Source organism: Apus apus, chromosome 5 (genome assembly GCF_020740795.1).
Source record: "Apus apus isolate bApuApu2 chromosome 5, bApuApu2.pri.cur, whole genome shotgun sequence".
In the NCBI taxonomy this organism is placed as follows: domain Eukaryota; kingdom Metazoa; phylum Chordata; class Aves; order Apodiformes; family Apodidae; genus Apus; species Apus apus.
Genome location: NC_067286.1, coordinates 15312250 through 15338260, shown reverse-complemented (window position 1 = coordinate 15338260; position 26011 = coordinate 15312250). Strand labels below are relative to the sequence as shown.

The 26011-nt window shown below is 45.1% G+C and overlaps 1 protein-coding gene across 3 annotated transcripts in view; it reads right to left on the bottom strand.

Annotated features, from left to right (window-relative positions):
* OSBPL5 (oxysterol binding protein like 5) overlaps positions 1 to 26011 on the bottom strand; it is a 191115-nt gene that overhangs the window by 128263 nt on the left and 36841 nt on the right. The window contains exon 1 of one of the 3 annotated variants that reach the window (XM_051621783.1): positions 20083 to 20194. The exons of 1 other annotated variant lie outside the window; for it this stretch is intronic. The gene's annotated coding sequence lies outside the window, so the exon portion shown is untranslated. Of the gene's footprint in view, positions 1 to 19398; positions 19477 to 20082; positions 20195 to 26011 lie in introns of those variants that run through there. One more of the 3 variants, XM_051621782.1, reaches the window with a different exon arrangement.

Below are 26011 nucleotides of genomic sequence, written 5' to 3'. Positions count from 1 at the left end.
CTCCACTTGGACATCAAATCATTGACCACAACTCTTCAAGTGCAACCATCCAGCTTACCCACCGAGTGGTCCATCTGTCAAGTCCATGTTTCTCCAATTTAGAGACAAGGATGGCATGCAGGTTAGTGTCAAACACTTTGCACAAGTTCAGGGAGATGACATCAGTCATTCTTCCCCTATCCATCAATGATGTAGCCCTGTCATAGAAGGTCACCAAATGGGTCAGGCGTGATTTGCTCCTGGTGAAGCTATGTTGGCTGTCACCAATCACCTCCTTATTATCCAGGTTCCTTAATATAATTCCCAGGAGGACCTGCTCCATGATCTTGCCAGGCATGGAATTGAGACTGACTGGACTGCAGTTGCCAAGTCTTCCTTCTTTCCCTTTTTTAACACAGGTGTTGTGCTTCCCCTCTTCCAGTCAGTGAGAACTTCACTGGACTACCACAGTTTCTCAAATATGATGCATAGTGGCTTAGCAGCTTTCCAAGTAAGGCTGCATTTTGGCTTTTGCTTTTTTTCTTCCTTCCCTTTCTTGTATATGCTTCCAGGAATTGAGCAAGCCCTGTTCACCCACAGTATTGCACTTGGCATTCAGACTCTGTTGGCTATCTCTAATTCTTTATAAATCAGAGCCATTTTTGAAAACTAAGGTACATGTCTGGACAGAGAGGAGGGGGCGTTTTGGTCTGGTATGTGGTGACACAGGATTATTTATCACAAATTCTGCACTTTAATAAGCTGCTGACATTTTCCCAGTCATGAAAAGGTCAAGGTAAAAAGTTACTTCCTACAAATCCTGGCATTTGATTGTTCTTATTAAACAAAGCATGGTTCCCTTGCAACAAAATTTCAGCCATTCACAGCTTTGTAAACAATTAAGAGCTGGTATAAATGTATAAAAATAAAAGTTAGAGCAGCTTTCCCAAGCATCCTTTGTATGCCACTAGCCCCTGCTCCAGTGATTTGTCCTTTCCTGAAGCAGAGTATAGGCAATAAGCAAGGAAAAAATGTGCCTTGAACACTGAAGACAGTAGTGAAATGTTCAGAAGCTGTGTGGTGTCGTTGACATGCTGGAGGAAGAGATGCCACCCAGTGGAACCTTGACAGGCTTGAGCGTTGGGCCCATGCCAACCTCATGAAGCTCAAAAAGGTCAAGTGCAAGATCCTGCACCTGGTTTGGAGCAATCTCAAGGACAAATACAGGCTGGGTGGACACTGTATTGAGAACAGCCATGAGGAGAAGGACTTGGGGGTGTTGGTTGATGAGAAGCTCAAGATGAGCCACCAATGTGCCCTTGCAGCCCAGAAAGTCAGCCATGTCCTTGGCTGCAACAAAAGAAGCATGGGCAGCAGGTTGAGGGAGGTGATTCTCCCTCCCTACTCTGCTCTTGTAGGATTCCACCTGCAGTACTGTTTCCAGTTCTGGAGCCCCCAACAGAATAAGGACATGGACCTGCTGGAGCAGGTAAAGAGGAGGGCCATGAAGATGATCAGAAGGCTGGAGCACCTCTCCTATGAAGGCTGAGAGAGTTGGTGTTGTTCAGCCTGGAGAAGGCTCCAGGGAGACCTGACAGTGGCCTTCCAGAACCTGAAGGGGCCAACAGGAAAACTTGGGAAGGACTTTTTACAAGGGCATGTAGTGATAGAACAAGAGGGGTAATGACTTCAAACTGAAAGAAGGTAGTGTCCTGGTGTGAGCCAGGATTAAGCCAATTTTTCTTTTCACTGATTTTTTTTTCCTTCAGTAAGCTTTCTTGTAACTAGCAACTGTGTGTTCTGCTAGGCTGATAAGACAGTGGAATGTTTTTCTAACTACTGAGGTTTCAAGGTTACACCTTCACTCCGCCGGCTCAGACACTATGGGGAGATCTCTGACCCCCCCGTGGGAGGCTGAGTTAGACAGACAGCAAAATTGGCCAAAGATATTCCATTCCATATATCTACGTAAGCTCAGAGGAAGGACAGAGATCTTAGAAGACAGCTTCCTCCTTCTTCTCGCCCTCTCTTCCGTCCATGGCCGGCGTCGGGGGAGGACTCTGCTCATCCATCACTGCCGACCCTTAGGCTCGAGCTCTCCTGACCCTCATAACTCTCCGCTTTCTCCAGCAGCGGCTCCGGGATTTCTCGGGACTCTTCCCAGTTCAGGGGAGTGCTGTGGGAGTTGCTGGGGGTGGGGGGAGGCGAGAGGCTTTTGCCCATATCTGAATATATCTGTATATAATTGTATATATTTTTCTTGTGTTTTAATTAAAGCTGTGTAGTTTAGTTTTCAATCCAGCCAAGTCTCTCTCCTTTTCTCTCTCTCCTTCCCTGCCTGGGTGGGGGGGGGGAGGGGATCGAGAGCATTGTTGTCGGACCTGAGTCAAACGGTGACAACAATTTAATTGGCGCCCAACGTGGGGCTTGATTTTAAGCCCAGATTACACATTTTCATCAATTGGGAGTGTCCAAAATTCCATCTCTGAGGGGAGGAGTCCCTCAGAGAGCAATGAGCAATAATTCTGCTGAGTGTTCTGACGGATTGAAAACTGAACAGACACTTGCTGCAATGAATCTATTGGATCTTTTTCCAAACCTGCAATTGTACATGTGGTATGTAGCCGAGGGCATTCTGCACTTTGTAGCTGCTCTTGTGATTCATTTGTGGTTTATTGACAGAACTGTAGCCATGGTCAACCGTATCATTACCAGCCTAGTGATCCTAGGGATGATGATACTGTTCTCTATGGGGTCACTGTATGTGTACAGTTACACTGCTAGTCCTACTGGTACAACTCCTAAAGTGAATAGAACGGTCCATGTTGATAACAGCAATAGCTGGTTCAATTTTACCTCTCCATATTCTCTCAAGCTGAATCTCCCAGCTCTTGATGTGAATAGCATGGTTGCAGTGGGGATGTTTTTGCTGAATGTTTATAATATATTGTGGATGCGTAGGGCCAGATGTTGTTCTGCTCACTGCCATTCCCCCACAGGCAATGTTGCTGCCACTGCTGCTGCCAACACCACTGCTGCCAATACCACCACTCCTGCTGCTACAAAAGCAACTGCTTCTACAAAGAAAAAGCCTGATCCATCGCGAACCAAGCTAGTTAACCCTGTGACTAGGAGCAAGGCAAAGACAAAAGCAGCAGAAAGTGAGGGTGAGGAAGAAGAGGATCCTAATACAGATGATGGAGCAGGTACCTCTCAGACAGATAAAAAACCAGACCACTCTCAGACAGATAAAAAATCAAGCCACTCTCAGACAGATAAAAAACCAGACCACTCTCAGACAGATAAAAAATCAAGCCACTCTCAGACAGATAAAAAACCAAGCCACTCTCAAGCAAATAAAAGAACAGCAGGTCCTCCTCAATCAGATGACGATGATGACCTCGCCCACCCTTTCTCTATGAAAGAACTGCGCCTCATGAGAAAGGACTTCACCCGCATTGATGGTGAGGGAATCCTTCCTTGGCTGCTCCGATGCTTTGATAGTGGTGCTGAGACCTACAATGTGGATGAGAGAGAAGCCAAGCAGTTGGGATCCCTGGCCAGAGATGCTGGTATTGACAGAGCACTTAGTAGTAAGACAGGAACTACTACCCTGTGGGACCGACTTCTTTCAGCTGTGAGAGAGAGATACCCCCACAAGGGTGACATCGGATGGCGCCGAAGCAGAACACCCACTCTCGAGAAAGCCATCACCTACTTGAGAGAGATTGCTGTGCGAGAAGTGATCTATAATAACGATGGAATCACAGATCCTGATGACGTTGAGTGTGACACACAAATGTTCCGGAAGTTTGTTCAGGCTGTACCAGCAGCGCATGCCCATATATTCTCCTTCATGGGATGTTTTGAAGGTTACGAAAGACCAACTGTACGTGAGGTAACTGTTAAAGCACGACAGTATGGAGACATCCTCTCTGATTCCCTTTACTTCCAAACCTCAGCCGTTAAGAAAATGGTTGACAGGAAGTATAAGATGCCAAATGGAAGTAAACTCCAGACTCTTCCTAGAGACAACTGGTCACGTGTTGCAGCTATTAAGAAGAGACGTCCTGCTACGAGACAGCAGCAAGGAAGACAGGACTCACTGCGACGCCACCTGTGGTCTCTCTTGAAAAATCATTTTAGAGAGGACATGAGAGTCTGGGACAAGAAACCCACTGATATGCTCCAGTTACGTGTGCAAGAGCTTCTAAACAGAACAAAGCCAGGAGATGGTTCTTCCAAGAGGAAGGTTGCACCAGTCAACAACCAGGATGGTTCATCGAGCTCTAGTGCTCAACCCTAGGGATGCCCTGCCTCCAGCCAGGAGGAGGAGAGGGACAACCGAGTTTATTGGACTGTGTGGATTCGGTGGCCTGGCACATCAGAACCACAAAGATATAAAGCTTTGGTGGATACTGGTGCACAGTGCACTCTAATGCCATCGAATCATAAAGGGACAAACCCTGTCACTATCTCTGGAGTGACAGGAGGTTCTCAACAACTGACTGTTGTGGAGGCTGGTGTGAGCCTCACTGGTAAGGACTGGCAAATGCACCCTATAGTGACTGGCCCAGGTGCTCCGTGCATCCTTGGCATAGACTATCTCAGGAAAGGATACTTCCGTGACCCGAAAGGGTACCGGTGGGCCTTTGGTATAGCAGCTGTAGAGACTGAGGACACTGAACAGCTGCGTACTTTGTCTGGCCTTTCAGATGACCCTTCTGTAGTAGGGTTGCTGGAGGTTGAAGACCAACAGGTGCCAATTGCCACTTCAACAGTGCATAGACGACAGTATCGCACCAACAGAGACTCTGTGATCCCCATTCATAAGCTGATTCGGCAATTGGAAAGCCAAGGTGTGATTAGCAGGACTCATTCACCCTTCAATAGTCCTATCTGGCCAGTGCGAAAGCCTGATGGCGAGTGGAGGCTGACAGTGGACTATCGTGGCCTGAATGAGGTGACACCACCACTTAGTGCTGCTGTACCGGACATGCTAGAACTTCAGTATGAGCTGGAGTCGAAAGCAGCTAGGTGGTATGCCACTATTGACATTGCTCATGCATTCTTCTCTATTCCCATAGCACCAGAGTGCAGGCCACAGTTTGCTTTCACCTGGAGGGGAGTCCAGTACACCTGGAATCGACTGCCCCAGGGGTGGAAACACAGCTCAACCATTTGCCATGGACTGATCCATGCTGCACTGGAGAAGGGTGGAGCTCCAGAACACCTGCAGTATATTGATGACATCATTGTGTGGGGTGACACATCAGAAGAAGTTTTTGAGAAAGGTAAAAAGATCATCCAAATTCTTCTGGATGCTGGTTTTGCTGTAAAAAGAAGCAAGGTCAAGGGACCTTCGCGAGAGATCCAGTTCCTGGGAATCAAGTGGCAAGATGGTCGTCGCCAGATCCCAATGGATGTGGTCAACAAAGTAACAGCTATGGCCCCACCATCAACTAAAAAGGACACTCAAACCTTTTTAGGGACTGTTGGTTTCTGGAGAATGCATATTCCATGTTACAGTGAAATTGTGAAACCTCTCTATGAGGTGACCAGAAAGAAGAATGATTTCAAATGGGGTCCTGACCAACAGAAAGCTTTTGAGCAGATCAAGAAGGAGATTGCGCAGGCAATGGCCCTTGGACCGGTTCGAACAGGGCCAGACATCAAGAACGTGCTCTACACTGCAGCCGGACACAATGGTCCCAACTGGAGCCTCTGGCAGAAAGCACCAGGGGAAACTCGAGGTCGACCCCTGGGATTCTGGAGCCGGAGCTACAGAGGTTCTGAGGCCAACTACACAACAACTGAGAAGGAGATACTTGCAGCATATGAAGGAGTTAGAGCCGCTTCAGAAGTGATTGGCACTGAAGCACAGCTCTTTCTGGCGCCCAGGCTACCGGTGCTGAGATTCATGTTCGAGAATAACCTTTCTCCTGTCCATCATGCCACCGATGTGACTTGGAGTAAATGGACTGCTTTGATCACCCAAAGAGCCCGAATAGGGAAACCTAATCGTCCAGGTATTGTGGAAGCAATTACAAACTGGCCAGAAGGCACCCACTTTGGAATGCCACCACAAGAAGTGGTGAGACGAGCTCAAGAAGCTCCACCATATGATCATCTACCAGAGACTGAGAAACAATTTGCTCTTTTCACCGATGGCTCCTGTCGTCTTGTAGGGAACCGCCGGAAGTGGAAAGCTGCCGTGTGGAGTCCTACACGACTGGTTGCACAAGCAGCTGAAGGAGAAGGTGAATCAAGTCAGTTTGCAGAGGTAAAAGCCATCCAGCTGGCTTTGGACATTGCTGAGTGAGAGGGGTGGCCGAGACTCTACCTCTACACTGACTCGTGGATGGCAGCAAATGCCTTGTGGGGTTGGCTAAAACAGTGGCAGCAGAATAACTGGCAGCGAAAGGGTAAACCTATTTGGGTTGCTGACCTGTGGAAAGACATTGCAGCTCGGATAGAAAAACTGGAAGTAAAAGTGCGTCATGTGGATGCACACGTGCCTCTGAGTCGAGCCACTGAGGAACATCGACACAACCAACGAGCGGATGAGGCTGCCCAAGTGTTCCAAGTAGACTTAGACTGGGAACACAAGGGTGAGCTTTTTCTGGCTCGGTGGGCCTATGATGCTTCAGGTCATCAGGGCAGAGATGCAACATACAAATGGGCTCGTGACCGAGGGGTGGACTTAACCATGGACACTATTGCACAGGTGATCCATGACTGTGAGACATGTGCTGCAATTAAGCAGGCAAAACGGTTGAAACCTTTGTGGTATGAGGGGAGGTGGTCAAAGTACAGATTTGGAGAGGCCTGGCAAATTGACTACATCACACTTCCTCAGAGCCGCCAGGGTAAGCGCTATGTGCTTACAATGGTGGAAACAAGTACAGGATGGTTGGAGACATATCCTGTGCCTCATGCCACAGCCAGGAATACTATTCTGGGTCTTGAGAAGAAAATTTTGTGGAGACATGGTACTCCAGAGAGAATTGAGTCAGACAATGGGACTCATTTCAAAAACAGTCTTGTCACTGACTGGGCTAAAGAGCATGGTATTGAATGGATCTACCATATCCCATACTATGCACAGGCCTCAGGGAAAGTTGAAAGGTACAATGGTCTGTTGAAGGCTACCCTAAAGGCAATGGGTGGTGGAACTTTCAAAAATTGGGATAAAAATTTGGCAAAGGCCACCTGGTTAGTTAATACCAGGGGATCCATCAATCGGGCTGGTCCTGCCCAGTCAGACCTTTTGCATACTACAGATGGGGATAAAGTCCCTGTGGTATGTGAAAGAAACCTGCTGGGTAAAAGTGTTTGGGTCTATCCTGCTTCAGGCAAAGGTAAACCTGTCAGGGGTATTGCTTTTGCTCAGGGACCTGGACATACCTGGTGTGTAATGATGGAGGATGGTGAAGTACAATATGTACCCCAAGGTAATCTGACTTTGGGAGAGAATCCTTAATTTGACAGCTGGTAATGTATAGAGCCTGTACGTAATATATGGTATGGAATAAGGGGTGGAATGTCCTGGTGTGAGCCAGGATTAAGCCAATTTTTCTTTTCACTGATTTTTTTTTCCTTCAGTAAGCTTTCTTGTAACTAGCAACTGTGTGTTCTGCTAGGCTGATAAGACAGTGGAATGTTTTTCTAACTACTGAGGTTTCAAGGTTACACCTTCACTCCGCCGGCTCAGACACTATGGGGAGATCTCTGACCCCCCCGTGGGAGGCTGAGTTAGACAGACAGCAAAATTGGCCAAAGATATTCCATTCCATATATCTACGTAAGCTCAGAGGAAGGACAGAGATCTTAGAAGACAGCTTCCTCCTTCTTCTCGCCCTCTCTTCCGTCCATGGCCGGCGTCGGGGGAGGACTCTGCTCATCCATCACCGCCGACCCTTAGGCTCGAGCTCTCCTGACCCTCATAACTCTCCGCTTTCTCCAGCAGCGGCTCCGGGATTTCTCGGGACTCTTCCCAGTTCAGGGGAGTGCTGTGGGAGTTGCTGGGGGTGGGGGGAGGCGAGAGGCTTTTGCCCATATCTGAATATATCTGTATATAATTGTATATATTTTTCTTGTGTTTTAATTAAAGCTGTGTAGTTTAGTTTTCAATCCAGCCAAGTCTCTCTCCTTTTCTCTCTCTCCTTCCCTGCCTGGGTGGGGGGGGGAGGGGATCGAGAGCATTGTTGTCGGACCTGAGTCAAACGGTGACAGGTAGATTTAGTTTAGACATTAGGAAGGTATTCTTTACTATCTTTACTGTCAGGACAGTGAGACACTGGCACAGGCTGCCCAGAGAAGCTGTGGGTGCTTTACCCCTGAAAGTGTTCGAGGCTGGGTTGGATGGGGCTTTGAGCAACCTGGTCTAGTGGGAGGTGTCCCTGGCCATGAAGGGAGGCTGAAACTAGACTATCTTCCTTCCACCCTAAAGAATTATATGATTCTGTATGAAGCAGCTGCAAGATTACTGCTGGCATTACATATGCAATCTATCTTTACATAAGAAGCAGCATCATGAAAAATTGGAAAGGACCCAGCAAAAAAACCACAAGGCTGTCTCCAGGTCTTCAAACAACTGCAATGAGATTTGAGGTGTTCCACCTACTTAACTCAAAGACATTTAAAACATCATCTGATCATGGACTGCAATTACTTAATGAAAAAAGATGCTAAAAAGCTGGGAAAACTAATCTAGAAAAAAGCCAGACTAGAGAGAAAACATACATTTTTTTATTGTAAGGATAATTACTCTTTGCACACATTGTTGAAGAGCACAAAAGAATCACCAAAAAAAAATTAAAATGCACTGCATGTTTAACACATGTACTGTAATTCAACCAGAAGTTATTAGACATGAGGTAAGAAACCCAGGCTAAAATCCTGTGGTTTGCAGAGGCAAAGTGAAATGAGATCAATAGGACTGATACTTTTGCCTTTAAAATCCAGGGTGCAAAGAAAAACTGAACTGTCCAAAAAGCAAACTCCAGCCTTCCTAGCTGAGCCCACTTACTCACCAGATAAGCACCTTATGAGATCCCCTTGCTAAGAGCTGGAGTCTTTCTCCAGGCTGCCCAACCAATGTACCTCACTGTGCTGCAAGCAAGCAGCAGGGCAGCCTGTAACAGGCAGCTTGTGTTGTTTGTTAAACATTTCTAGCCACTAAACACTGCATTCATTCTCCACGTAATTCTTCTAGGGTCCATTTCGAAAGCAGCCTGAAGAAAAAATTGCTTTACTGACTTCAGTAAAATAAATCTTTTTATTATTTCATATGCTGTTTCATTTGCTGGTACTTAAAACGAAATGGTAGAGATGTTTACAGTACTGGGAGTCTCATCTGTAGCTCATCTAAGATAGACCCACTGAGCCAACAGCTCAGAGTGCTGTAGGACTGGCCATTAAAAACATCAGGGCATAATTCAAGGCTTCCTGTGGGCACCATCTATGTTTGCAGCTCAGCTCATTTTCAAGAGATTATTAATAGCTATACTACTTACCTCAGCATTTAATTTTGATGTTAAATGAAAGCAAAGAGCATGTCAAAAACGTGGCAGAAAAAAAAAAAAAAAAAAAAAAAAAAAAAGTGGGCCTGAAGATTTCCCACTAGGTTTGTCCTGAGAATAAACAGCCATACTCTGGCTGGGAGAGGGGAGGCAGACAAGGCCAAGTAACCTGGAGAAGAGATCAGACCTTCTCCCTACCCTCATAACAGAGCCTTGGAAGCCAGCAGTGCAGGAAATTATAAAATACAAAAAACCCTATCCCAAAACTTTCTGTTCGTTATTTTCCAGTGCAGACAGAGACACAGGGGTACAAGCACTATCCCCACAGCTACACAAGGCCTGTGAATGAAGCAGGAACTATCACTGATGTCCTGAATTCAAAGCCAAATGCCTTTACCACAAAATTATCCTACTTTCATTGGCTCAACCTGTCTGAACCTAGAAGTATCAAATTATTGGAGGAGAGAGAGAGAAAGAGAGAGAGAAAGAGAGAGAGAAAGAGAGAGAGAAAGAGAGAGAGAAAGAGAGAGAAAGAGAGAGAAAGAGAGAGAAAGAGAGAGAAAGAGAGAGAAAGAGAGAGAAAGAGAGAGAAAGAGAGAGAAAGAGAGAGAAAGAGAGAGAAAGAGAGAAAGAGAGAAAGAGAGAAAGAGAGAAAGAGAGAAAGAGAGAAAGAGAGAAAGAGAGAAAGAGAGAAAGAGAGAAAGAGAGAAAGAGAGAAAGAGAGAAAGAGAGAAAGAGAGAAAGAAAGAGAGAAAGAGAGAAAGAGAGAAAGAGAGAAAGAGAGAAAGAGAGAAAGAGAGAAAGAGAGAAAGAGAGAAAGAGAGAAAGAGAGAAAGAGAGAAAGAGAGAAAGAGAGAAAGAGAGAAAGAGAGAAAGAGAGAAAGAGAGAAAGAGAGAAAGAGAGAAAGAGAGAAAGAGAGAAAGAGAGAAAGAGAGAAAGAGAGAAAGAAAGAGAGAAAGAAAGAAAGAAAGAAAGAAAGAAAGAAAGAAAGAAAGAAAGAAAGAAAGAAAGAAAGAAAGAAAGAAAGAAAGAAAGAAAGAAAGAAAGAAAGAAAGAAAGAAAGAAAGAAAGAAAGAAAGAAAGGCATTTATCAGGAATACTTCTGACCTCCCTAGAAGCAGACACTGCTTACATTGGTATAAGCCTTCCATATTGCAGTCCAAGGAATTTGGAACAGAGGGTGTGAACTTCTAGTGCTCAAAATACTCAGCTTTCTGAAGTTTAAGTGAGGCTGACACAAACCCTCTATTTAATTAAGCAAAAAGCCCCATATTGCTTAATGCTTTTTAGACAGGGGACTGGATTGCTCAAGTGATTAAATAATTCATGCACTGCCATTCTCTGGGGTTTCAAATTCAGCCCACGCCATGAGTGCCAAGTACAATCACGGACACTCTTGATAGACTCTGAGAGGCAAGAGAATGGCCCAAGTACAATTCCCAGAAGGCAAACACTTGTATCGAACAAGTCCCTGTGGATCAACTTGGCAGGAGTAGCAGGACAGTGAGAGAAGCCAGTGGAGGGAATACTGTAGAGAAGTGGTGTCTCAGACCTCAGGATACAGAGGCGAATAAACAAGGGAACACGCATTGGTTTCCCCTTGACAGTTTCAACTTATGAAGACCCTGTGAAATCCTGTCCCAAACAAACCACTTTTATCCACATGGACAGGCAGTGTGTGCTTACAGCAGCTCCATGTTAAAAGCATAAAGATGCCACTCTCACCTGCACCAAACATGCCAAAACAGAGTTTTTACACAGGATACCCAACTCTGCACACCTTGTGATTTCCTCAGGCACTCAAGCTAGGGAGCTGCAGGGAAGCAACCATGGCAGCTCCAGCTGGGAATGGCAGCCGAGGCGCGTGGCTGATGGTGCAGTGAGCACTCGCTCAACCAGCCCGGCCAGCCTGGAGACCTGAGCTGTTGCAACTTGCTACAAACAGAACACAGCAGAAAACTACACCTTACTGTGCAGCATGGGTGAAGCATGGAGGGAGCAGAACCTCCAGGGAGCCATGCTACAATCCAGTGCCTTCAGAGCTGACTCCTGCAATAGCATTTTCTGTGCAGTGCCCCTGCTTATGTAGCTTCAGGCTTCACTCGAAGGTGCAGTCTGCTTCTTCACTCTATTTCCACAGCCATTCTCACTTGGACTGCCTGCTGTTTCCTTTCCAAAGCTTTTGCATCCCTGAGGTAAAACGGGCAGAAAGCTCCTCTAGCAAAATCTTAAAGTCAGCAATAGAGAGGGGAAACTAAATTATTAAGGACCACATTAAAGCAGATTTTCTTTCTGTCTGAAGCAATACATAAATCTCTTCTTTCTTCCCCCATCACAGCTATGGTTATAATGCACAACTATTCATTATCCTCATCTTAACTAGAAAAGCTGCTTTCAATTTAGCACTTAATATAATTATGGCAAATTAAATAGTGTCTAGAAAAAGTCTTACTTTTTCAGAGCTATTCTCTCACCTTTATTAAACTCTATCAGCTAAAAGTCAATCTAGCAGTTACACAGTAATGGTTTGTATCCACTGAGCAGAAAAGTGAGATGTTCAGCTGAAAATTTTTGAAGTTTTATTTTCAAATGAAATGCCACATCTCCAAGGGAAAGCAGGAGACTTTCATTAATGATAGCACAATGTCCCTTTGGCACTGCAGAAACAGTACTTGAGCACCAATTCTCTGTTCACTTTCATTCAACTCAACAAAGTTTCTTCTTTTAATATGACAGAAAAAATGGCATTTTACAATTATTGCCTATGTATGCTTTCAGCAAAAGTTCTGTCTGGCTAGTGACATATGTTAATATATTTTTTTTTTAATATATTTTCTCTGAGACAGACACAGAATAAACAGCACTTGGCTGCCAAGAAGTCAATGGGAAAACAGACTTCAAGAGGGTCAAGATGTCCAACACAACACGGGAGATCAAACCACAGAGACTAGGAGGAAACCGGGTAAGATGCCACGTGCATTTATATGCCATCTAATAAATACATGGTTATAAGTTGCAAAAACTTGGAAGATCCAGTTCTGCAAACACTGAGTCACACAAATAAGTCCCTGTTTAGAGCAATCCCATTGCAGTCAAAGGGATCTCATTTGTGAGGACAAAGTGCAAAGATGGATTTCATGTCTATTCACATCTGTACCATGGAAGAATGTGAAAATCCCCAAAACAGATCTTTCCTAGAAGGTCAGTTGGTTTAAAGCCATTAATTTCTACACTGCTACTCACCAAAAAAAAAAAAAAAAGAGAGAGAGACAAAGTATCTACAAGAGGCATCCAAGAGAGGCTCTTGGTAAATGGTCATTCTATGTTGTCATAATTAAATCAAATACTGGCTTGGTAATACTTGAACTGATACTAGAAGCATTATTTTTAACAGAATGTAAGCGTATCAGCCATTGGAAATAAACTATTTAGAAGGAAATATCTTCATTATATTGTTGTTCAACAATTGGGAGAATGTTAGCAACAATTAACAGCCAAAACTAGAACTGCTTTCTACTAACTGTGCATCTTGTGGATAACAGCAAGGCTTATATTATCACAATTATGTTAATTGATGGCAGCCTTGTAGCGGAGAACAGCATCTTGTGCATTTCTGGGAAAAGGAACCTTTAGCACTGTGGGGATTATTGTGGTTAAATTGCTTCTGAGTCACAATTGGTTGTTGCTCAATGTTTCCCATTCACTCCCTACCTACCTTTTATTTTCTCAGGAGGATGTACCTGTTTGGAGAAGAGAATAGAACTGGCACTGCTGCACCTGCTGTTGCAGCTAATTTAGAAAAGTTACTGGTATCTTGCTTACACAAGGGGATTATTCTTATTTATACTACGGAACAGCCCAGCAGAAGCCAGGATCACATTGCATTAGATACTGTGTGAACTTAGAATAAAAGCTATACCTTGACACCAAAGAACATCTAAACCACTCACATATAAGAGAAGATAAAAAAGGTATGGGAGGCTGATGTCAATACACCCTGGCCACTTTTACCTTCTCAGGGAGCTCAGGAATGGAAGACTCTACACCACAGTTCTCAGATATGCTTATGACTAGTCGATCCTCCCAGCTTCTCAGCACACCTCACCCTCTTGGAAAGCAAAGCTTTCAGCACCTACGCTGAGGGCTTCCACAAGACAGAACTTGAATATGAGCTCAGAAAAAAATAATGTTAAGATGCCTGACAGTTGGGGCTTGGTTTACACAGCCTCAAGCCCTGTTCACAACTAGAGCTTCCTGAGTCTGCTGCAATGCATAGATGTATGAATAAATGAGAACAGGTATACCAATGTGCTTCCTGTGACCTGGAGTCCAGAGAAAAATTTGGCTGGTAACAGCAGAGTGATAATAAGGCAACAAAGTATGGGTGGATCATCAGTCAAAAAAAATATCAGGCCTGGTTTGCATCCACTGAACCCAAATTAAAGCCAGAAAAATCCATTTATATCTATTGTTATCAAATTATATCTCCTGTTCAACGAGGGTTGTTACAAAGGCAGAACAAGACCAGGAAGTTGGGCTAAATTAACAAATGTTAAAATGGAAAGAAGAAAATCTATTCTAAACCAAACTCAAAAATACAAATACCATGTATTTCATGCCTAACACACCTGTGTCCTGCTCTAGACTAATAATAACAGAGAGCTCCATAAAAGGCAGCTTAAATTACTGCCCTGCCCACTTCTGCTGGAAGTTGTATGGTGCATTCAGTGTTCACAAAAAGCCTTCATAATCCAAGTAAGGATATACAATTCTATGGGAGAAAAAAAAAAAATAAATCAATATTGCTCAGACCTGAACTGTCTTTGACCCACATGTGAAAGAAAAGGTCATGAAACACTCTGCAAACCAGATTTCTTTCCTTAGTAAGGTAAGGGGGAAAATATTTACTGTATCAGCAACTGTCAAGCCTGCAGCATTGAGTGAGGTTCTATTCAAAGCAGTACAGCATTAAAATGCATAAATATTCATCTTATAAAATGTAAATCTCATCTATTTGCATCCATGCCAAGAGCTTGCACACACACACACCCCAGCTCACCATTAATTCCAGCAGCAATTTCAGATTCTGCTTCCAGAGATTTTACAGATGAGCCAGCAGCAGCTTCCTGAGTGAACTGTGCAATGTTTGATAAAAAGTCAAAAAGCCTAAGTCACCTTCCACTACTACATAAAAGTTATTCTCTCCTAATGCTGAAACTCATAAGGCAAAGAAAAAAGGAAAAAAAATAATAAATTATATTGTTCTTTTTATTCTGCCAAGATTATTCACAGCAAGTAATAGTTGTCCGCACCACACAGTGCAGAACGGGTTCCCTTCCTCTCCTCACTGGGATGTGGCAATTGTTTGCTGTGAGGAGAGAATTCCCTGTCATTCTGATCTGAGAAAAGAACAAAACAACGTAGGCTTTGCGCTCTTAGCTAGCATCAAACAACAGAGGTAACAAAAGCCAAACTGTCTCTGCAGCACTGAAGGTGGGAAGGAGCAAGAACACGCGCCAGTTGTCTGGAACAAACGGCATTAGCATGGAAACTAAGGTGCCTTATAGAGCACCCTCATGTTTTGGCAGTGAGAAAACTGAAAGAGTGCTAGCTAGCAGTACACTGCTTTTGTGACTGAAGTGCTGGGTTGTAGAAGGACCAAAATCACATTCAAGCTTTCCCCTCAACACAGAACTAGACATTTCATCACTCAATCCCTCTCTTCCACATCTTATAAAGATAAACAGCAAGTCTTCTTTTATCTTAACCTCTGCTAATCATTTTAGACAGCACCCCCTTTGGGACCCTACTAAAGAAGCATCCCATTTTGGGAATACACACAAAATAGCTACTACATTATTCCTTGAGGGTACAATTTCACATTGATTGATTCACTGACAGACTAGACAGGATGAAGCAGCCAGACTCAGTGTTGCATTTAACACACACACCCCACCAAAGGATACCTGCACATGTCCCAGCTTAGTAAGTATGTGTATTTCTCTTTTGCCCTTGGTGGGTTAATTTTACACTGATGTTATAATCATGCTAATGGTAAGTGGGTTGCTGAAACACCCATATTCACACAGCCTTACAGCCAATTTCCAAAAAGTCAAAGCTTGGCTTGGAGTTTAACAAAACACATACAAAAACTGTTATCAGGAAGGCTGCTAGCATGATGAGGTTATTGCTGTTAGCCAAAAGCACAAAGCTCATGACATATTTAAAAAAAGAAGCCTACGCATACACCTAGATGTTTATTAAACAAGGAGGAGAAAAGAGCCTTTTCAACTGAGAGTTCGATTAACAGATCTTTAAATCCTTCAGTCTAAAAGGACCATAAAGAAAATAATGGCAGAACTTCAACTGAAGCTCTACGAACACAAAACTGACACTGGGGACTAAGGGATACACCCACATCTTTAGCCAGGTTGTAAGAAAAAATAAAAACAACAATAGAAAGCAAAAAAAAAAAAACCCAACACACAAGCAGTTGGACTATTCTAACCTAAAAATAAACAACCACTCCTTCTCTGGAGACTTTCAAGACCCATCTGGGCATGTTCCTGTGTGATCTTCCCTAGGTGTTCCTGCTGCAGAAGGGGGGTTGGACTTCAGGATCTTCACAGATCCCTTCCAACCCTTATCATTCTATGACTCTACTTTTCACATCACTCTCCTTTTGTGATGGGGAGAAACCACTTAAGGATAATTCTTCCTAGCCTGATTGCTGTCAGCTGCTTCCAATTTGGCAGAATACTGCCCCTTTAATCCCTGGATCTTTTCATATTAAACAGAAATACCTAGAGCCTGATGCAAGCAAACAACCCTACACCTTGAAAGAGTATTCCAGTAATTTCAGAAATGTGGAAATTATTGAAGCAGTCTTGGCTTTTGACTCCCTCAGTGATAAAATACTCCTGGTCAGCAGGCATTATTTGGGCTCACCTGATCTCACGTTCCAAGCTTGGGAGAGAGCATCCATGTATTAATTTTGCTTTCACAAGCTCCAGAGTAGCAATGGACAAAAGCAATTCAACAAGGAGTCTCAGAGCTGCTACTAATTGAAGGCTGGCTTAAATTTAAATACACAGTATGCTAAATGTGCTGTGTCCAATTAGTATCACAGCAGAAGCACATGGGTAGTAAATCTGGCAGGCAGGAAAACTGCTCCTTAAGAGTAGCCCATCACCATGGAGGGCAGACATGAAGAAAGCAGACAGGTACAATGGGAAAATGAGATTGCAAAACCAGGGCAGCATACAGGCAAGTGTGAAGAGAACCACTTGGGTCCTCAGCAGCTCATCTTCTGGAGCAATAAAGCAGGCAGGACACTTGCTGCTCCTTAGCCCTCCACAGCGGCTCAGCAGCTACTTATAAAAAGGATTTGATGCAGGATGGTTTTCTTCTTCCTCCTTCATTGCATGACCAGAAAGAGCCACAGTGGTGGGGAAGGACTGGGATGATGGCAGAACCTGTGATTTAGACACAGCACTGTACAATTAACTGCAGCACAAACACACTGCTCCAGAAGGTGGGCTGGGAGCTCCACACAGAGCAGCTCCTGGGAGGATTTTGCTCAGCCTCAGAAGCTCGGTGCTCTGGAAAGCACAGCACAAGCACCAGCAATGACAGTCAGAAGCCTGCACAAGGAGTAAGCAAGCCCAACCCCTCACTGAGACAGGCTGGCATAGCAGATCACTGGCATTCTTGCTCAAACTCACATGCTTTTGGTATTTGGATTGTCTGTTCACATTCCTTGAGCTGCTTCTTGTGTTTCCTTTACTTTAGTAACCACAGCAGGCATGCACAAACACCTACAATGCGCTGCCAGAGACATCTCATGTTGAGGAGTGGAGGTGTGAGGAGCAGCATTTCTGGATGAGAAAACACTGTGCTATTAATGCTCCAAAGGCAGGGAGGTCAGGGGAAGAAAAACTATGCAGCTTTTTTTCCCCAAATAAAACAGATCAAATAGCACAAATACGTGAAGTTGCAGAGGGAGGTCTGCACTCCCACAGGTCAGAAGCAGAAGGATCCTGCTCACACAGTTCAGGGCAGTCTCATTTTTACCTCTTAAGCCCTTGATCCATCCCTGAAAGATATTCACCACTGGCAAAAATTTACAATCTCGTGATTGCCTTTAGCAGGTAACAAGCCCCTTGGACATGAAACAAGTCTAACCCAATTCAGATCAGCTTAGCTAAATTTTTTATGATCTACGAATATACTATGAATTAGCTGAGACTGAGTTTTGCTCTGAACACAGCACACCAACTTCAAACACTGCCCATTACAGGTTACAGGAATGGCCTTTCCCTAGAGAGATCGCAGATTCCAAACCTCAGCACCATATCACGCAGAGAGCCATTTTCCCCCGCTGTAGCCAAGAAAACACCCTGCTAAACACCTAACCCAGCAATGGAACCTGAACCACCTGTACTGTACAAGCCTCCCTCCCACTCAGCTGATGAATCAGTGTTGCAATAAAGTACATGGAAATTAAATTAAGTACCATGAAAAGATTACAGCAGTAAATCTGCCTTTCAGTTACATTCATGTAGCACTATGATTAAATAATTCCTTAGGTTCACATATTCCAATTCAGATCAAAACAGGGTACAGGCAGAACTAAGGCCTGCATTTTTTCCCTTGAATCAGAGGATTGCTGTCCCTGCCTTGAGCAGGATTGGCACAAATTAAACTCTGGCACTGAATCAGACTCCCTTGCTGCCCCCACACCTTCTTGCCCCAGCTCAGCTGTCACCAGGCTGTGATGCTGGAGAACACCCATTCTCCAGTTTCAAAAGAAAACTTTCCACATACAGAGGATAAGCTGCAGCAAAGTGTGACTTGAGGCTTATCTCCCTCCCTCCCTACTCACATCTCTTTGGAAACTTGCTGCCAAGGAGGAAAGGTGGCAGCTGGGGACACAGCCAATGCAGCGGCAACTCTCTGCTGTACAGGTGTTGCTGAATCTTGTGCATCAGTGCAAAGAGGGAAAGAATATTTTGACAACAAAGATACTGCTGCAGCCGGATGAAGTGAGGAGGTGACTACACAGCTTAAAGAAGTTTCCTCCTCAATTATGTTAAACAATTGTTTCACACTGTAGCACTTTAGGTTTGCACAGCACTTGAAAAACGGTTCCTGATTCAGCAGACTGTTGTATGTGCTTATATATTTATTTCTCCAGGCATGCTGCCTTGCTTCACTTAATGCAAGCTAAAAGCATTTCCAAACTCAGGTCTACCTGGTTTTTAGATAGCAATGCAAATGGTATCTGTGAGTGCCTATAAGAAAAGTAATTACTATTCTCACTTACATGTAAACAATTAGCATCAACACTCCTGACTATTTCCTTGCCATCCTGGAAGAAGTACATTAAAAATGGGTTCCACCGACCAGATATGCTCAGGAGTCTAAAGAAACGATGTCATCTTGACAGCCTGAATCCCCCACACCATGTCGGCCACACGCCAGCCCTTCAGCCCTTTCATGTGCGATGCTGGTGCTGGATAGGGGGGGGGGGGCAGCTCACAGTTCCCACCACCAAACCCTGAATGGCAACAAGCACACACAGAAGCAGCGGAAGACCCTTGCTACACACAACCGGAGCAGAATGCACGGGCAGAGGCAGCAGGGTTACCTTCCCAGCACTGCCAGAGCTCAGCCTCTATCTGAAATCACTCTGCTCACAAGACGACTCTGGGGTACCACATCATGCTTAAAAATAGGCAGCCTGGCTGCGCGCGGGATGGGGAAGGGGGTTGGTGGGGAATGGATTTATTGGGGTAATTGGCGGCGAAGGGAGACAGTGTTTTTCCCGGGGTAAAGGGCTGGGAAGACAGCCGACCTACAGGCTGGAGAAGGGGGGTGCCCGGCGCGTCTTACCTGGTGGGGGCGGCCGAGCCCCCCGCGCGGCGCCGCCTCAGCACGCCCTGCCCCGCCGCGCCGCCCGCATCGCCGGGACACGCATCGCCGGGACACGCAGGGGGTGGCGGGGGGGCTGCGGCGCGTGAGGATGGAGGGGACACGCGTGGGCCCCGCGGAGCCGCTCCCCACGCCGCACGGAAAGCGCGGAGAGGCGGGCCGCGGCCGGACAGCTGCTCGGGGGAGGCGACGGCAGGAAATACCAAAAGACTGATCCAACCACGCCAGGGAGGGAGGGAAGAGAGGGGGAATAGAGGAAAAAATAGAAGAGGAGGAAAAGAAAAAAAAAAAAAAGGAGGAAAAAAGAAAGGAAACGTGCAAAATCCGGGCGGGATCGGCGCGCCGCGGAACGGGCGCGGTCTCGGCTCCCGCGGGAGCGCCCCCGGGACGGCCCGGGGTTCTCGCCGGCGGCCCAGCTGGGGCTCGACTCGGTTTGCTTTGTTATTTCCCCCCCCGGAGTTTGTTTCTTTCTTCTCCCCGACACAGGGAGAGGCTGAAGCCAAGGCAGAGTAAATAAAACAAACAAACAAAAAAAAGCAAAACCAAACCCTTAAGCAAAAATCATGCAGGCTCCCCCCCAGGCAAGCAACCAGCCATCCTTGGGGTTCACTGACGCCATGGGCAAAGTAATGAAGAAAAGTCAACCTGGGGAAATCGCCACGCTGAAGCCCTCCTGCTGCAGGATCACTTTGTCTCAGCATCCAGCCATATGCCTCCTTCGATGCTGTGACTCAAGGGCGCCTGTGCAATGTGCAGCCCTGACACGCAGGCAGGCACACTCCCAGCCTCGCTTGTGCATCCAGAGCAAAAAAATCAATCCCATGGCAAGCACCGACCCCTTAAGCTCCTCCAGACGAGGATGACAGTCCAATCATCACGTCCCTGGCTGCAGCCTGCCTGCCCCTTGGTGCAGGCATGACTTTACAGGCAGTACAGTATCTGGTAAAACATTACGAGCAGAAAATGACCCAGCCACGCACATTTAACCGCTGCTTCCTCTTCCCTCTACCTGCGGGTCCCATGGTTCAAGGCTGCACAACGAACAGGAAGCTTCTTTCATCACCACTGGAAAAGGTAATGCCAAAAGTCCACTCAGAATTGGAGTAGCAACAGTTAAAAGGCACCCAAACTTTTTGAAACCAAATCACGTGAAGGGGATAAAGTGACCAACATGTGTGTCTGAGTTTCATTCCCAAGTCTGAGTCACTCATGTACAGCTGAGCCCGTGGTGCAAAACACAGCATGGAGCTCAGACACATGCTTCTGAAAACAGAAGTGTTAAACTAGATGCCTGCCTGAAGTGGTCATCTACCCCACCCTTCACAGAAAAAGCTAGATCCTTTTTGCCTTCAGTGTGTGCAGCCTCTACACCCACACAAAGACCCACCACGTCCAGTGTACCTCATGCTACCCAGGAAGCCAGAGTTCAACTCCAAAAAGCAACAACTCATTAACTAAAAAGGTCTCCCAGGTCCAAGAGAAAAATCCTAAATTCATCCAAAGCTGCAAGCTTAGCTTGGCCCAGAATGCAATTTCTCCCACTTACTGCCTCCAGTCAGCTTCAGATCATCCAGAGATTGCAGGGCTTCACCCTGCATCACTGATTTCCACATACCTAACATTGGCCAGAAGAAGTGGCTAACTTCTAGTGAACTTGGTGGGACACAGAACTATATGCACTATACCTGACTAGGAGTACAGTATGATACTGTAAAGAAAATTCACCATCTATTTTTGCTTTTTCCTAGAAGCTCTAGTACAAAGCAGAACTACGAACAGATTACACAGTCTAGGCTACCCCTGCTGTTCAAGTCATCATAGCCCTTCTCTACTCATTAAATAAGCCCCAGAATCACTGGCATAGGCAGTTAACTATTAGATTCATCTGTATTTGTAGTGACTATCTGCAAGTTATGGAGAGTTAACATGATTCTAGCTGCCTTCAAGTTGGTTGGGATTTTGACTTAATTCTCACCAAAATTTTACCCCGAGGGCAAGCCCGTACTGTGCAACAGGGCAGGGAACTGCACAGAGATGCCAGAACAAGCATGAGCTAAGGTCTCTCGTCACTCTGGCTCAGGGCACTGCTTGGCAGAGATGCTATGTTGGAGGCAGAAGCAGCTTACCCAGTTTACCCTGGTTCATACTGCCTCTGCTTCTCCCCACCGCCTCCTGTCCTGTCTGCTTCTCTCTGTGCCCTCCACTCCCTTCAGCTTTCTGCTTTTAGGGCTGGCTCTCTCAAATGCAGCCAGGTAGTTTGCCAGCACCTTGCCTGGTCCAAATGGCTTTTTCACTGAACCATAGGCTTGACATTGATCCTGCTGTCTTCATCCAGATTGGCTTTGTCCAGCCTTGGCAACAGAAGTGGGTCCGTCGCTACTTCGATAGAGAGGGTTTCTAACATCCCCTACATGAATCATAGTGGGACTCAGGAGTCCACTTTCCAAGGACTTCTGTTTTTAAAGTATTAAAAACCCTTTAAAAAGTGTTCTGTCTAAAATTTTCCACTAAAGGATTTTCTTCTCAGGCAATCATTCCATGATTATTAATATTTTGTCTATTCACTGTCGCACTGAGCTCATTTGATAAAACAGCAAGTATCCAAAAACATTCCCACCAAAACAGTTAGAGACTCTGATAAAAAATAACACTTTATGTTTTCCTATGTGGTCTAGGGCAGTGCATGTGACAAAAGTGACGTGGATAAACAGAGCGAAAGGCTTGCCAGTTAAACTGTTAATATTTTGCAAATAAAATTGGACCATCACATAAAATTTACATCAGATTGATGCTTTGCATCCTGCCATGCCATGTAGCCATGGCATTTCTGATGTGGTCCAGAGAGCCTTGAGATAGGATTTGCTGTGTCTTCAGACCTTGCACCAGATGAGTCCTCTGACTCTGGGTTAGATAAGAGCGACATCCATCTCTTCCCTGCCTGTCTGTCAAAGACAGGACCTGGACCCATTCCCCCCTTAAAAATCTACAGAAAAGTGGGGAAACTGAACCATGCAAACATTAATATTCTGGATGCTATCCAGAAGGACCTGGACAAGCTTGAGAAGAGGGCCAGTGTGAACCTCATGAGGTTCAACAAGGCCAAGTGCAAGGTCCTGCACCTGGGTAGAAGTAATCCTCACTATCAACACAGGCTGGGGGCTGATGTGATAAGAGAGCAGTCCTACAGAAAGAGACGTGGGGGTACTGGTGGATGAAAAGTTGGACATGAGCCAACAATATGCACTTGCAGCTCAGAGGGCAAATTGCATCCTGGGCAGCATCAAAAGAAGTGTGGCCAGCAGGTCAAGGGAGGTGATTCTCCCCATCCATTCTGCTCTCATAAGACCCCAGCTGGAGTACTGTGTCCAGCTCTGGTGTCCTCAGCACAGGAGGGACATGGACCTGTTGGAACAAGTCCAGAGAAAGGCCACTTAAATTATGAGAGGGCTGGAGCACCTCTGCTATGAGGATAGGCTGAGAGAGCTGGGGTTGTTCAGCCTGGAGAGGAGAAGGCTCCAGGGAGAACCTTATAGTGGCCTTCCAGTACCTGAAGGGGCTACAGGAAAGCTGGGGAGGGACTGTTTATAAGGGCATGTAGTGGTAGGACGAGGGGCAATGGTTTTAAACTAGAGCAGGGTAGATTTAGATTAGACATTAGGAAGAAGTTCTTTACAATGAGGGTGGTGAAGCATTGGAACAGGTTGCCCAGAGAAGTGGTGGAGGCCCCGTCCCTGGAAACATTCAAGGTCAGGCACGACCAGGCTCTAAGTGACCTGATCTAGTAAAAAAGATCTCTGTGTACTGCAGGGGTGGCTGGACTAGATGATGTTTAAAGGCCCCTTCCAACCCCACACATTCTATGATTCTACTGTTTTTAAAAGACTATTTTCCACAGCCCTCTAGTGTCTGTTCTGTTCATAGTCATTCAGAAGACAAGGCATCTGCTGGGTTATGATTACCTTGCCTGCGCCATCTGCAGTCCATGGCTGCATGGAACACCATAAAGGAGTATCTGTGAAGTATAGGGTTCATGACCCAACCCTGCATTCGGGGTGAGGTCTGGTGTGTGCACCAGCGTCTGTGCTAACATCACTGGAGCTCCCTAGCTTAAAGCTAATTCATCAGTGTCCCCCAGATATGACATAACCCTTTGACGAAAGCTCTGTGATGGATGTACCTGGCAGCTAGAGCTGAGGTCCCTTATGGCTTCAGTCTTCCTTTGCAAGAAACCAGCCTTCCTTTTAGGGGGTCTGCAGCTGTGATATTTTCTTTGGGCATTTGTCAGTGTTTGCAACACTTAACCTTTCTCACCACAGCAATACAACCTTCTCCTAAGAGCGAGTAAACTGGTGTGAACTCTATCACAAGCAAGGGTAACAAAAACAGAAAAGCACAAAAAGCTGTAATTCTAGTGCTGGGACAGTGAAATCAGAGTGACTTAATTGTGTTACTCCAGTCCTTACAATCCAGTAATGCAACCCAGAGAGCTTAATAGTCAGGGCACTTAAAAACAATATATTAGATATTGTCTTTTTACGACAACCCTAGAAGACATGCAATAACACCACATCGGTGCTGTTTAAAACTGTGGTGCAGGCAGATGGGGAGGTGAGCTGCAGCAACACACAGACCACCCAGCTCTCTCAGGTCAGCAGCCTGCCGTTTACTCTAGAAAATGATTGCAACACTTTCCCCTGCATCTTCCTTTTTAGAATCCTACACCTTTTGCTAATTGCTGAGCTCCTCTGTAACAGTGATCAGACCCCACCTATATGAAATGCAAATATGTACTCGTTTTGCTGTGTCCACAGGACTTGCATTTTATATTTTCCTATATCTCACAACGTATCTACAATAGTTCTACTAGCTCTCGTTAATGACTAGAAAGGTTATTAAATACCATAAAAGCCATCAGATATACTTTTATTGGTGACTATTAAAATGGAAATTGAGAGGAACAATCATATCCCTATCATTATAATTAGTACAATGTCTCTACAGCCATAACCACACTAAGAAGACATCATATGAATGATTGGTAGCATTGCAAGATACTTGCCCTTAAGCTCATGACACATAGTGAGACAAGAAGCAAGAAGCTTTAAAACAAATTAAATAAAAAATAAGTTACTAAACACGTCTTTATAATTAGCAATAAACTTCAGCACAGCTGTATACGACTAATGAGAATAAAAAGATCACTTTTACCCACATGCGTTTTCCAGTGCAAAGTTCCTTAGCAAAAATATTCAAATCCATAGCTGTGCAGACCAGGAGTTTCTTGTTAACAAATAGTAATCTGTCTGTTCAGAGCTCTGAAAAAGTGAGTCCACAGCTAACCATGTTTACTCATTTTATATTTTGAAAAACAGAGCTGCTGCTAAACCAAGTTCCTAATTGCAAGTTTGCTAGAATGGGTCCCTGGGGAAGTCAGAAAAAAACACACAATTCTCCCTGGGAGCCAGTGGAGATTGGAGTCCTCTTGTGGCAAAAGGTAGAGAAAAATTTTCAGCAACTGATGACTACTGAAAGTTTAGGCTCTACACAGGAGGCTGCATGGTGAGTGGCAGATAAAGGGAGTACCAGTGTTGCAGAGTTTCATGTCACACTGCAGAGCATAAAAGCAGCAGCCTGAAGATGCTGGCAGTGGGCAAGCATCAAAAGGAGCAGAATGCCACTGTGCTTTGCTACTGCAGACTACACTTCTGTTTTCACTGTCTCTTAGTGTGTGTTCCCTGCAGAGATGATGGTTCTGGCTGAGGTTTTTTTCCTCATTAGAGGTAATTTTTTTCCCTCAGAAGAACTCCTCTTCTGGCTAATCCATTCACCATACAGTAAATAAGACAGGCCAGCTCCTGTCCTTCTTGCCAGTCTGCTGCTGAGGTGGGTAGATCACACAACTGTAAGATCTTGTTAGATTGTGCTGCTCTGTATTTCATCTTTTCTGCTGTGTTGTTTCCTATTTGCAATACTGCCTGTGGACTGACTTGAGTTCAGCTTAAGAGGCACTTAATGTGAATGATTAATGTTGGCCATGTTAGTGCCATGCTCCCTCCCTGGAGCAGTACTAGAGAAGACTGAGTAAGTAAACAATCTGAGGGTCTTTCTTTACCCACACACTGTGGTCAGAAGACTTTCAAATGTCCACATTTGGGCTTTGGGTTATAGCAAATATGTCTGGCTAGGCATTTTACCCACTGTGCTAAGCTTCCAACTGGTTCACAAGCCGTTCAGAGCTCTGATGGTCCCAAAAGAGAGGGTTTGAGCTTTCAAGAAAGTCTCCAGCAATAAGTTTTGGAGGCAGTTTTAAAGACCTCCAATAACAAGATAAAAGATCACAGATGTTCTCACCTGCTTTATTTTTTTCTATTGGACCTATTAAATGCTTGGATGGTGCCCTGCTTTCTACAAACTTAGCCTGAAGGGAGTTTTTCAGAAGCCTAAACACAGTGTAATTTCAACTACTTCTACACATAACTCATCCCTTTTGTGATCTCAGGTATCTTGTATTAAACAAGAATTCTTGGGCAGATCTCACCTTCCCTACCCTGCACGTATGCTAACATAAACTTCC